The sequence below is a fragment of the Protopterus annectens genome, chromosome 12.part0 (assembly GCF_019279795.1).
Source record: "Protopterus annectens isolate FY-2018-M chromosome 12.part0, PAN1.0, whole genome shotgun sequence".
Taxonomy (NCBI): domain Eukaryota; kingdom Metazoa; phylum Chordata; order Ceratodontiformes; family Protopteridae; genus Protopterus; species Protopterus annectens.
In genome coordinates this window covers 1,171,003,059-1,171,015,772 of record NC_056746.1, presented here as the reverse complement: position 1 = coordinate 1,171,015,772, position 12,714 = coordinate 1,171,003,059, and the positions used below count along the sequence as shown (strand labels likewise).

At 38.6% G+C, this 12,714-nt stretch overlaps 1 protein-coding gene across 5 annotated transcripts in view; it reads left to right on the top strand.

Moving 5' to 3' along the window:
- RPRD1B (regulation of nuclear pre-mRNA domain containing 1B) overlaps positions 1 to 12,714 on the top strand; it is an 866,932-nt gene that overhangs the window by 1,063 nt on the left and 853,155 nt on the right. The gene's annotated exons all lie outside the window — the stretch shown is intronic.

The window sequence follows — 12,714 nt, the reverse complement described above, 5'->3', positions numbered from 1 at the left end:
GTGATAGCAGGGGTTCTTGAAATCAAATGGGTCACTGGCACCTAAAACTACGCATAGTTTTCCGTCCACTAAACTTTTTTGTGCTTCTCATTCAGTTAAATAACTGATTCTGAATAGTTTATATCGAGGCACGCATCTTTGTTCACTGCATGTCATAGTAATATTGCAGTGTATTCCCATTTTAATGCTATGTTTGTGCAAGTACAGGTTATTATTAACACTCATGTTAGTTTGCATATGTTTATGTGAAGGTTTTCTCACTATACTGCCACTGAAAAATTGCCTTATTTCAATTGGATAATTGTCATCAAAACATAAGTCTAATCTGATATGTTTTTATATGAGCATGGGTATTGCGGCATTGTGTTGGCATGATAGGAGAATTTTGGTTCTGTTTTTTGTTTGTCAACAGAGTAGAACAGTGATAGTAAAATAACAGTAATTATAAAGTTATTTGTTTACATTGATGTAAATGTAGGTAGGCTTCACACTGTAAGTCTGCTGCGACTCAGAAGAGTGAAACATAGGTAATATAAAGTAATTCCTCGCAGAACTATATGATAGGTTTGATGTGGGCTGTGATACTTTAACTTCCCTGGACCTGGATGATGTACCCTTAACCTATAAGTTGTCCGACATAGAATGATTTTCTTACTATCTTAGACTTCATAAGCACATACTTACATAAAGAGAATCAAGTCATGGTTGGAGGAAAGTGGAAAAAGTAAGTTGGTAAAAGAAAACATCATAGAATATGTAGAAGTTTATAGGTTCATAGGTTAGTACTAGGCTAACTGCCCTTGCGAGCCATTTTAAGCCTAGCCAATTATCCATTGTAAGACTCAAACCCTGCACCTTGTGTTTGTAAGGCAAACACCTTAACCATTAGGCCACCTTCTCTTAGAAAAGCCAAATTGGCAACCTGTAGACACTGAAGCTATCCCTTTGTCCTTGTTTATCATTTCCATGATAATGTGTCCCATGGCTTTACATATTATTATTCTTAGATTGATGGGTCTGTAGTTCCCTGGGTCAATTGATGGCCAACCCTTGTGGGGGGGAAGGAGTTTTGTGGTTCTCCGTTCACTTCGAATGTAGCCTGTTTTAGAGCTGTAGTTGAAGGGGGCCTCAAATGGTCCTGATAGGTCATGTTTTAGACTGTTCAGAAGGCACCTGGGGATGGTTTCTTGGGCCCATGGATACAGTGTTCTTGGCTTTAGCAAGTGCTGCCCAGCACCTTGTCCTTTCTATTAGTTTAGGGTAATATATTAGATGGAATGTTGCCTGGTGGAACTTTGGGGGGGGGTGAATTTATGTTGCCTTGATCAGTGAGGTGGTATGTTCACCATCAGTTCAGAACACTGCTGTTTGCTATCTTTTAAGGTCCTGGATATAGCTGAAGAAGGTGGTGTGATTGTCTTTAGCCTGCAAGGCTGTCCCAACTTTGTAGTTGGCCTTGTTGGACTTTAATTAGACCTTTTAGTTTCTTTAGTTTTACAAGAGAGCACTTGTCTTTAAGGGAATTGCTATTCCTGATTTTATCCATTAGTTTTTTTCTTTTATTATATACTTGTTTAGGTGAGGATTCCACCTGTGGGGTTTATTTTGGGTTTAATAGTTAAGAGGCTAAACAGTCTTACTTGGTGCTCTGATCAAAAAGCTGTTTGAATGTTATAGGTTTATGATTAGACAAAGTATGAACATGGCTCTGTATCCCATTTTTTGGGAGGGTGGCATTTTTGGAATGGGACAAGTAAATCATGTTTTAATTGTGGAAAAGCTAATCTTGAGGTATGGAAAAGGTTGACTAGAGAAGCTTTTGTGAGGAAAATTTGGTGGGATGCTTATTTTTTTTTTTTTCGACAGGTTTATTTTTAACTGAAGAAAAACAAGTGTATACCTTGCAAATATTGAGTCCACAACAATGCAATAACCCCCCCCCCCCAAGTCAAGAATCATGCAGGCGTAGAAATAATTTTAAAGTATAAAATACAGCGAGTGCTTTTACCAAAGTTTAGTCGGGCAGGAATTGTTAACGAATCACAACTTGGAGCTCTAGCATTTACAAAGCATAGATAAAGATGTAATCACAGTATTTAGAATCCGTGTTTAAATGATGTGTAAAAAAAAAAAAATATATATATATATATATATATATATATATATATATATATATAGTTTTAACACTTCGTTGTATTCTTTTTAGTTTTATTACTATTTGTATGCTTTTTTAAGACACTCTGCAGAATATCCCCTCCAAAACCCTTTATCAAATTCACGTTTACTTCTTTCTAAATGAGTGTGCTGTAGCATTGCTATTTGCACTCTGCATTTCTTAATATAAATTCAATACTCCTCCCCTTTTATCTACACCTGCGAGCCCATTCACATTCAGTTTTAAAAAAACACTCAAACAAAAAAAAAAAAAACACCCCCACAAAAACAATTTTGTGTTTCTATTTAAACCAATTGCTATCTGTTCTTGTCTTATCTTTATTTCTCTCCTAGATGTGAAAAAAAAACAACTTGCATGCTCTCAGAAAGCATTAAACATTCAGCCTCAAAGAAACCAGTGATCTGTTTTTTTTTACTGCCCTATGATCAGCTTGTCTTCATGGAAGCATAAGAAATTAAATTAGCCCTCAGCTGCAGGCTTCTAAAGTCACACTTAGCATTTATTGCCAAGGAAAACTTTTCATTACATCCAGTGTTCTTGTATTTACTAGTCTTATTTAACATTTGTTTACAGGGAAAGTCCGACTTGGAACAAAGTAAATTTTCTGCAGAGACCCAAAGGGAAAAGCTCCAGACGCAGGTCTTTGTAATCTAATTTGTCCTCTTTTGAGCTATCGCCTGAAGAAATTAAACTATTAAATAAAGGCCTGTCTTTTATTCCAGTGTCTGGGTTGAACAAAGTTGAAGTCTTAAATGATCTTCATTTGTTTATTAGGCAGATTAACTTTAAAATTGGTCTTTTTGGGTGAGCACACTGCATATACTTTTAGTAAATCTAGCATGTTTGCTCCTGTTAATCATCCTATCTCAGAACCATTTCTTTGTGCATGTGAAAAAGGACATAAGTGAACTTTACATAAAATGACTACAAGATCTGGCTGAGTCTGAACATATAACCTTAAAATAAAAAAATGATGTAGGGATAAAACAAGCAGACATGGGTGGAACGACAGTTATTTTAGATAAAAAAATATTACATTGTCTCTATATGAAATACGTTTGAATATGCAAACACGTATTTACCTATTAACAAAATTAAGTTGAATGATCACAACGCTAAAGTTAAAACCTTTTTTTTTAATTACCTGCATGAGTGGTGTTCTTGAATGCAGATTATTTAATAATTTTCATACCAATAAACATGTAGTGCCTGAATTATAAAGGTTACCCAAGATAATTAAGGAGTATTCAAAATCCATCCTTTGCACCCATTTTTTCTGGCAAAGGATGGATTACCAAGACCTTGTTAAACTTTGCAGAAGTTAAATTAAAAAATCTTGTGAATAGTGTTCAGCATAAACATTTTCTCCAAAGTTTACACGAATGATCAGCTCATAAGAGTTGCACTGGTTATATTTTGACTACTTTAGATGTTTGTTCATTATTCAGTTATTCCCAATGCCATAGAAATTGAAGATGTCAGAGCTTTTCTTTCAAAAATTATATATAATTAATTCTGCCATTAATTTACTTTGCATGTTGATAACTTATTCTGCCACAATAGGGAAAAAAAAATTCATAGCACTGTTCTAACATCTTGTTTTATAATAGATTTGTGGATAAAGTGTTTCTTCTATGGCAGGCTGGCACTACTGAACTACTCGACTTTGTTCATATTTTAAAACAGCTCTACTAATTTCTTGGTGTCCACTTCATTTATTTCTGATACTGAATTTTTTTAGTTGTAAATATTAAAAAAGATGTACTAAAATGACCAGTATACTACACTACATCAGAAATAATGCAAAAAGAACATATTTACATAGGAATAGTACGCATCTTACACATGTGTTTATTATTTATAAAGAACATTGCAAAAGGAAAAATGCTTGGGGCAAGTAGACCAAGTACTAATGATCAAGATGACCACTATACTTTTAAATAAATTAGTAAATGATTATGAAGAAAGAGAATAAGACAATGCCATGTTGCATAATATATGTGAAGATGTCATTAAATCTAGAACAGAGACAGGCACATAGTTTCTGTTAAAACTCATAACCACAATAAAATACAAAACAAAGTAGTTAGACTAACATTAACATATTTAAATATTACTGTTATGTGCGATGCCATCAAGGCACTGTGATAGTCAACAAGCTGAGAGTGTCAAAGCCTGGAAGCAGGACCAGCAGCCAGTAGTTGTAGAAAATAAGTTCCTTTAGTTTTACAAACTGTCAAAGCAAATAAAACAAGCGCTTTCACTCGAAATCCTGAGCTTTATCAAGTAATGGCTTTCAATTAAAAAAAGTATCTTATATACTTTGCAGCCATGCCTAAAAATACACAAACCTTTTTGCTAATTGATATTTAAAGTAACACTGCATTCTAATATATAAAAAAACTTGTCGTGATTTAAAGGTGAAACATCAAAATAATTCTGGCTATTTAAAATATTAAAATCATGTTCAACATACAGATAAGATATCACAATAGTTCTATTGACAATTAAAATATAATTAAATGCTTTAAGTAGTTGTCATGAGAATTTGTAAAATTCCTCGGCCAGTTTTATACTAAAAAAGATAAACCAGGTAAACCAATCATCACCAGACCACTTTGATAAATAATATTGAGCCATATATTTTGCGCTTGGCAATATGTTACCTATCATATAAATAATTTAAAAATGATTTAAAAGTAATACTGGACCCATAGACAGTAAATAAATACTTCTAATGTGGACAACTGTGTTTTAAATGTTAAAGTTGACATTTATATTGAGCCCATCGTCAAAGGACCATAATGGACTTCAGAAGGGGGGCCTACAGTCTTGCCCTCCTTAATTTCAAGACTGGTTTAATACTGATTGTACCATTTAACCCTGGAGATCTCCCTGCATCCAGCCTCAATTGCCAGATAAGTTCTCTGTACTCTAGGGTCGATTCCCAGTCCCCACCCCTAACATCTTGGCCAACCTGTTCAAGGACCATAAATTTTAAATTAATGTTAGGGCAGGTGAGAGAATGTTTATAAAAGGCATTGGATTCTTTGTGCTTGCCAATGTCATAGAAATGTTAATAGACTCGCTTACGGAGTTCCCTTTCTGTCTTACCTACATAGAAACTAACACATGTGGTGCAAAACCCAAGATATACCACCCCCTTAGTACCACATGTGTAGTGGCCTTGGCTCAATCTTGATCTTCCTAGATGGAATAAATAGTGATGGGCCATTGATTAATGCATGGCATTGAGCACATGCACCACACTTAAATGTCCCTCCACGAGGCTGCTTTACTTTAATTTTATTTTTATTTTTGGCCTTTGTTTTCTTCTCAAATAGTTCTTTAAAATTAACCCCCTTTTTTTTTTTTTTTTTTTTTTTTTTTACAAACGTTGGTTCAGGTGGCAGAATATTCTTAAAATCATCATGAAGAGAGAGAACAGGCCAATATTTGAGTATGACTTCTTCTATCTCACTGGAATTAGAGGAAAAAGTATAAATGAAACTATTCTCGGGCATCTTGGTGGTGTTGGGTGCTAATGTTGAAGACATTTGTGTTCCTTTGCCTAAAATGGGTGAGTAAATGGTATCTCTCTTGGCATTAACTTCCCTAACCAAAGTGGTGAAAAGATCTAACGGGTAACCTCTTTCCAAAAATAGAGTGCGTAGCACTTCCACCTCCCTCTCGTAATCCTCAAGAGTACTGCACATTCTACAAGCTCTAATGAGTTGTCCTTTGACAATTCCCTTTTTTTGATAAAAAGGGTGCGCACTTTCAAAATGGAGAAACGAGTTTGAGAAAGTGGGTTTACGATATAACTTAGATTGAAAGGTACTGTTATTGTACTCCTTGTAGAGAGTGACATCAAGGTAATGTAACTCATGCTTGTTAACCGAATGTGTGAACCGGAGGAAGGTGGTGGTTGAGTTAATATAACTCAAAAATCCTGCCAGTTCACACTCTTTTTACCTTTCCAGAGGATACAGATATCGTCCAGGTATCTCCTGTAAAGGAGTATATGTTGTTCCCAAGGTGGTACAAAAACGTACCTGTGCTCCCATCTTTGTAAGGCTCAATATTATTTATCAAAGTGGTCTGGTGGTGATTGGTTTACCTGGTTTATCTTTTTTAGTATAAAACTGGCCGAGGAATTTTACAAATTCTCATGACAACTACTTAAAGCATTTAATTATATTTTAATTGTCAATAGAACTATTGTGATATCTTATCTGTATGTTGAACATGATTTTAATATTTTAAATAGCCAGAATTATTTTGATGTTTCACCTGTAAATCACGACAAGTTTTTTTATATATTAGAATGCAGTGTTACTTTAAATATCAATTAGCAAAAAGGGTTGCGTATTTTTAGGCACGGCTGCAAAGTATATAAGATACTTTTTTAACTGAAAGCCATTACTTGATAAAGCTCAGGATTTCCTGAGTGAAAGCGCTTGTTTTATTTGCTGTGACAGTTTGTAAAAATAAAGGAACTTATTTTCTACAACTACTGGCTGCTGGTCCTGCTTCCAGGCTTTGACATTGGATTATTTGGTTTGTTCGTTGTTTCTGGCTTTGATAACAAGAGTGGCTGATATAGGTGTCCCTGTTCCTAAATTTTATTTAAAGAGGCAGCTTTGTTATAAAACTGACAAATTGCATAATTTACTTGATAGACAAGGTACACATCCACACAGATGTTTTTACTACTAGAGATATATCAATAAACTAAAAAAAGTCAATACACTTGTAATACATACTATTAAAACAACAATATACTCTGTCTTAAATGTTTAGAAATATTCTAAGAGGTAGTGATATTAATTTAACAAAAGAAAATGAATACAGGCGGATTATTGAATAAAATACCATATATGCACCGGCCCTCAAAGATAATTATTCTTTAAAGCCAGTCTTTAAAAAGTTCACTTAGATTAAGGGCAAAGGAAAGAGGTGTACTTTCACTTATTTCTAGGGGAGCTCCAATAATGATATTAGAGTGGGGGGAAAAGATAATAGTGGTAGATTTGTGGTAGTAAAGAGCTACTGGCAAGGGTGGAGGATTACTCTGGTATAGGTTCATAGGTTCATACTAGGCTATCTGCCCAAGGGCATTTATAAGCCTAGCCCATAGTTATGTGGCTTTCGCCACCCCTTTAGTTTGAATAAAAACTATGCCTATCATTTTGCTGTGCCTCTGTCAAGCAGTGACACTGAAGTAATCCCTGGGGTATATCTGCAATCTCCCATCCATTGGTCAAGATTCCCCTTGAACAAGGCCAGAGAGGTGCTCTGCCTCACATGTACCGGGATTTTGTTCCACAGCATAGGGAGTCTCTGGGTGATGAATCTGTTCCTCCAGCACGTTCTATTTATAACCGTGTCAAGGTTTAAGTCTCCTGCCCTTGTGGTTCTGAGGGATCTAGATTTTTTGAGGTGAAGCATATTCATCAAATCTGGGTTTGACATGGCCTTATATGTCAGGCACAGGTCACCTCTGAGCAAGCGGTATGAGACTGAATAGAGCTGGAGTTCTTTCAGTCGGGCAGCATAAGACATATTTTTGAGACCCTTTATCCTTTTGGTGAGGAACTTTTGGGGCCTTTCAAGCTGCAGCAGGTGTCTGGTCAGATACATTCGAGCGGGACATTGTACTCAATCATAGGTCTAATGAGTGATGAGTACAGAGGTACGATGACCTCCCTTGATCTAGATGTGAATCCCTTCATGATCAGGTGGGTGATATAGAAGGTTTTCCTAACTACTTTAGCAACATGAGTGTCAAACGAAAGGCTACTGTCAACCTGGGTCCCCAGATCTCTGATGACTTTTTCTGTGCTCAGTGGATTGCCACCTATATGGTAGCTAGGGGTAACCTTGTTTTTCCCGAAGGGTATGACTATGCATTTTTTGGCGTCTAACTTCAGGCCATGGCTCTGGCACCAGTTATCCGTTTCTGTGAGGCCCTTCTGGAGGATATCTGTGTCAGATGTGTTTTCGACTATGGCGCCCAGTTTGCAGTCATCTGCAAACTTTGTCAGCCATAACCCTCCTGTGTTTGCTTGTACTTCAGAAAAGTAGATGCCGAACAAGAGTGGACCCAGGACTGAGCCCTGTGGGACACCACTTGTGACAGGCTTTGAGTCTGACATGGCTCCAGCAACTCTGACCCTGTGGGTTCTGTCACTTAGCCAGTTTGCAACCCATCTTGTGATGTATAGGTTTACATTCAAGCTGATGAGTTTTTCGATGATACCTGAGTGGGGTATTGTGTCGAAGGCCTTTGCCAGGTCGAGGTAGGCTGTATGGACTGCCTTTCCTCATCAATGGCCTTGGTGACTGTCTCGAAAAAGTCAACCAAGTTTAAGAGGCAGGATCTGCCTTTGACAAAGCCAAACTGGGTTGGATCCAAAGTCTGCAAGTTCCCTATGTCTTTATTTATGAGTTCCATTATGATCCTCTCCATGGCTTTGCAGATAAGGCTTGTCAAGCTAATGGGGCGGTAATTTCCAGGGTCTGTGGAGGCACCGCCCTTATGAAGTGGGACCACAGTCGCCGTCGCCACTCCTTGAGTGCGTATCCTGAGGTGAGGCTAAGATTAAGCAGCTGTCCTAACTGTGGGTTTAATTCCTCGTTGAGTTCATGAAGCACACAGCCGGGGACACCATCCGGTCCCATGGATGCTGTGTTTTTGCCTTAGTGAGGGCAGTTCTCACCTGGGCGTTGGAGATGTTTGCGGGGCGACAATCCTCTGGAATAGATATCTCTCCTTTTGGGGAGGGGGAGAAGTTTGCACTGAACCTGCCAGCCAGTATGTTGGCAATGTGTGTAGGTTCAGTAATTTTCACATCATTTTGAACTAATTCTGAGCATATCTGGGAGTTTCCTCCTAGGTTTCTAACATAGCTAAAGAAGGCCTTATGATTCTCTTTAGAGTCCTTGGCGATTTTTCTCTCAAAATTTGCCTTGGATGATTTTATGAGAGCTCTTAGTTTTTACTTATAATGATCAAAGGTGTCTTACCTTTCAAGGATTTTGCTCTATCTTGTAGTAGCTTCCTCCTTTTGTTGTAGAGCTTGTTTATGGCTGGGGTCCACCAGACTGGACGCTTGCCTTTGGTACAGAGAGTCTTAGTTTTGTTTGGGATTGCCTGATCCATGCAGTCCTGTAGGTGCTGGTAGAAGGCATTTGTAAGTGATTCAGCGGTTTGAGTAATGTTTACCACTGGCTCAGGGGCCTTAAAGGAGACCACACTAGTTTTTAGAAGTGTGAAATCGGCTTTTGAGAAGTTTTCACTGGTCTTTTTGTTTCGGTGGGGGCGGGATGAGGACCTCCAGCGAGATTAGTTTATGATCTGATCTCACCAGTGAGGGGTATACTTCCTGTGTTGAACATTTTGATCCCATGTTCGTGATGATGAGATCAAGTATGTTTTCTCCTCTTGTGGGGATGGTGACTAGTTGTTCCATGGCATTTGAGTTTATGAACTCCAGGAATCTTTGGGTTAGAGTGTTCGGGCTTGAGTAGTGTTCCCAGTCTATATTAGGGTAGTTGAAGTCACCTAGTATGATGGTGTTTGGAGATACATTTATCCCCTCCATTTTCAGGAAGGCCATGTGAGGTTCCTGAGTTTGAGAGGGTGGTCTGTAACATGCTACAAATTGCAGAGCAGTCTTGCCTATGGTTAATTGCACCTGGATGGTCTCCGATGCATCGTGCGTTGCCACCAACCTTGAGGTGTGGGTGTCCTTTATGAATATGGACACCCCTCCTTTCTTGGTGTTGTCCGGATTTTGGGGCGGGCATGATATGAGGTGAAACCTGTTAGTGCTGGGGTGCTCTCAGGAGCCTTGAACCAGGTTTCTGTCACAGCACAGACATCTATGTTCTCCATATTGAGAAGGGCCTCGAGTGCGTGCATCTTGAGATTGAGACTTCTGGCATTGAGCAGCATTACCCTTAGTTTTTTTACTTTTTGGTGTTATAGGGTGGTAGGTTTAGAATTTGAGCCTTGCCTAAAAAGGCACTATGGGGTGGCAAGAGCCTTTGCCAATATCCGAAGCCCAGGGTGACAGGTGCAAGCCGTCCCTTGAAGCAGCGTGGCTTGTCCAGCATGTCATCCCAGGCAGACAGACATTGGATCCCCTTTGAATGACACCAGAATTTAAGCCAATTATTAAAGCTGATCATCTTATCACTGTATTGTGGCATCATTCTAGGTGAAGGTAAGATACTGCTCAAGGTCAGGGTCATACCTGCCTGGGCTACATAATCAGAGAGCTCCTCGATGTCCCTTTTCATGTAGTCCAAGGAGGTACGTCTCAGGTCGTTGACACCAGCGTGGACAATGACTGAGTCGTACTTGTACTGCTGTTGAGAGACCTGAGTGCTTGCGTTATGTGGCAGATTCTAGCGCCCGACAGGCAGCTTACTGTGACCTTCTCTTTACTCAGTCTGGTGAGCGGGACGTCAGTGTGTCTGACTATGGAATCACCAATGACAAGTGTGTCTGGCATTTTGTTTGGCCTTAAGGGCTGTGACTGTTTGACACTCTGACTGTGTGGTCTATGTGTTGCATGTGTTGGGTCGTGAGGTGGTAGTTGTTTGGGTGTCTGCTTTGGTGGCCTCTGCTGTTTTGGTAAATTTTTGATCAGAGCCTCCGAGTATGTCTTTGTGTGAGTATGTGTATGATTTGAAGTTGTGATGGTACCATGTGTGACTGGGTATGTATTGTGTGTGGTTACCTTCTCCTCCTGTCTGGTCTTGCCAGTCCTATGTTGAGAGAGCTCAGCCTCCAGTTTGGCTGTATAGTTGCATCTCTCGCATGTATTTGTGTTTTGTGGGAGAAGGAGAGGATTGTCTGTGTACATGAGGCAGTTGTAACATTGCCTCAATATTCCCAGGTTCACCAGTTGAGCTGGAGAGGACACTAGCAACTGATCCCTCAACATACTAGAAGTAGTAGATAAAGAGACTTTCAAAGGACTCCGGGGGAAGTGGGTTTTAGGCTGGTTGGGTACTATCTATAATAAGAGTGCTTTATCAAGGTGCAAGTACTGTAGGAGTGCTAGGCTTTACAGATAGAGAATAGTCTACTTGGGAATCAAGTAGAGATGAACTTTTCAGTTATAGGATATGCTGGTTAGATCAGCAGTACAGCTCAAAGGTAGTTTTAAGGGAAAATTGGAAGAGTGGAATTTAGATGGCCCAAATAGTTTAACCTTGTTTAACCGCCGCTGCTCTTGTGTGCAACAGTGGTAACTCCGCGCTAAATCGGGCTTACGCGTTTAGCGTGTTTTATAGCAGGGGGCTGAAGGGAGCTAGGAATTGGCCCAAAACGACCAATGGACTACTAGTTTCTGGCTGAAACTTCACCAAATCAGACAAAAAGGCCGCTCAGTGCTTCCCACTCCCACTGGTAAGCAAAGAAACTTCCCTCCTTCCTAATAAGGCAATGGATCAGTAACAGGAACTAAAAACAAAGCCCAGGGATCAGCAACTCTGAAACTGGACTACTCTAGTTCAGTAAGGCGGGAAAACAAGAGATTTTTTTTTGTTTTATTACAGAGACAAGGAAAAAAACAGACAGTAAATGCTATAAATGCTGTAAATCGGCTAGCGCACTTTAGTGTGTAGCCTACAGAAACAATTTGCAACAATTAGTAACTTAAAGTGCAATAAACAGTGTAAAATGTTGTATTTATATTACGTCTAAAACTGCTACAATGGAGTTTAAGAAAATTCTGGGAGAAATAATCTGCTTTCAGCAGGGAATATTACTTATAGGTGGGGACTGGAATTTGATTTGCAACAGTGAGGATGTATCTGGGGGCCTAGAAGGGAAAAATATTGCAAAAGAGAGTAAATGTTTGAAGAAATAATTGATATGCAAGGTGTAAATTCAGTAGCAAGAACTCTGAGAATTTACTTATTGTCCAAGGTGCAATAACTGAGCTAGACTAGACTGAAATTATATTTCACAGGAACATGTGCATTTAGCTGAGAGCTTTGGCACGCATCCAATAACTCAAGGTCATGTGCCAATAATAATAAAGATAAAAATGAAGGGTAATTTAAGTAAAAATGAGACACTGATACTTCCCACCTGTCTGTTAAAAAGAGTAGTTTAAGGAAAAGTTAGTAAAATATGATTCGGGAGTTATTAGGGAAGAGCGAAAGTTCTTCAGCAGTTCTAGCCATAGTGGTATAAACATGGAAGTTAAGTTTTAAACATAGGATAGAAATAAAAGAAAGAGAAACTGTTAAGAAGTTAATAATTAAGGGTTGTTGCCAGACTTGGGGAGCCAGTAACAAAAATAACCAGCAATTTGTAGGAGTATAGAGAGATTTTTGGAAACTTTATCAAAATTTGTGTAAAGCAGAGAAATGTGGAAATCCATAAATATTTCCATTTGTTCTTTTTATTGAAGACTTAAACATACCAAGATTAGAGGTAGATGAGGTTCAACAATTAACAGTTAAGGTAGGAGAAGATGCAATTAAAACTGTGATGTATAACCAATCTTCAGGAA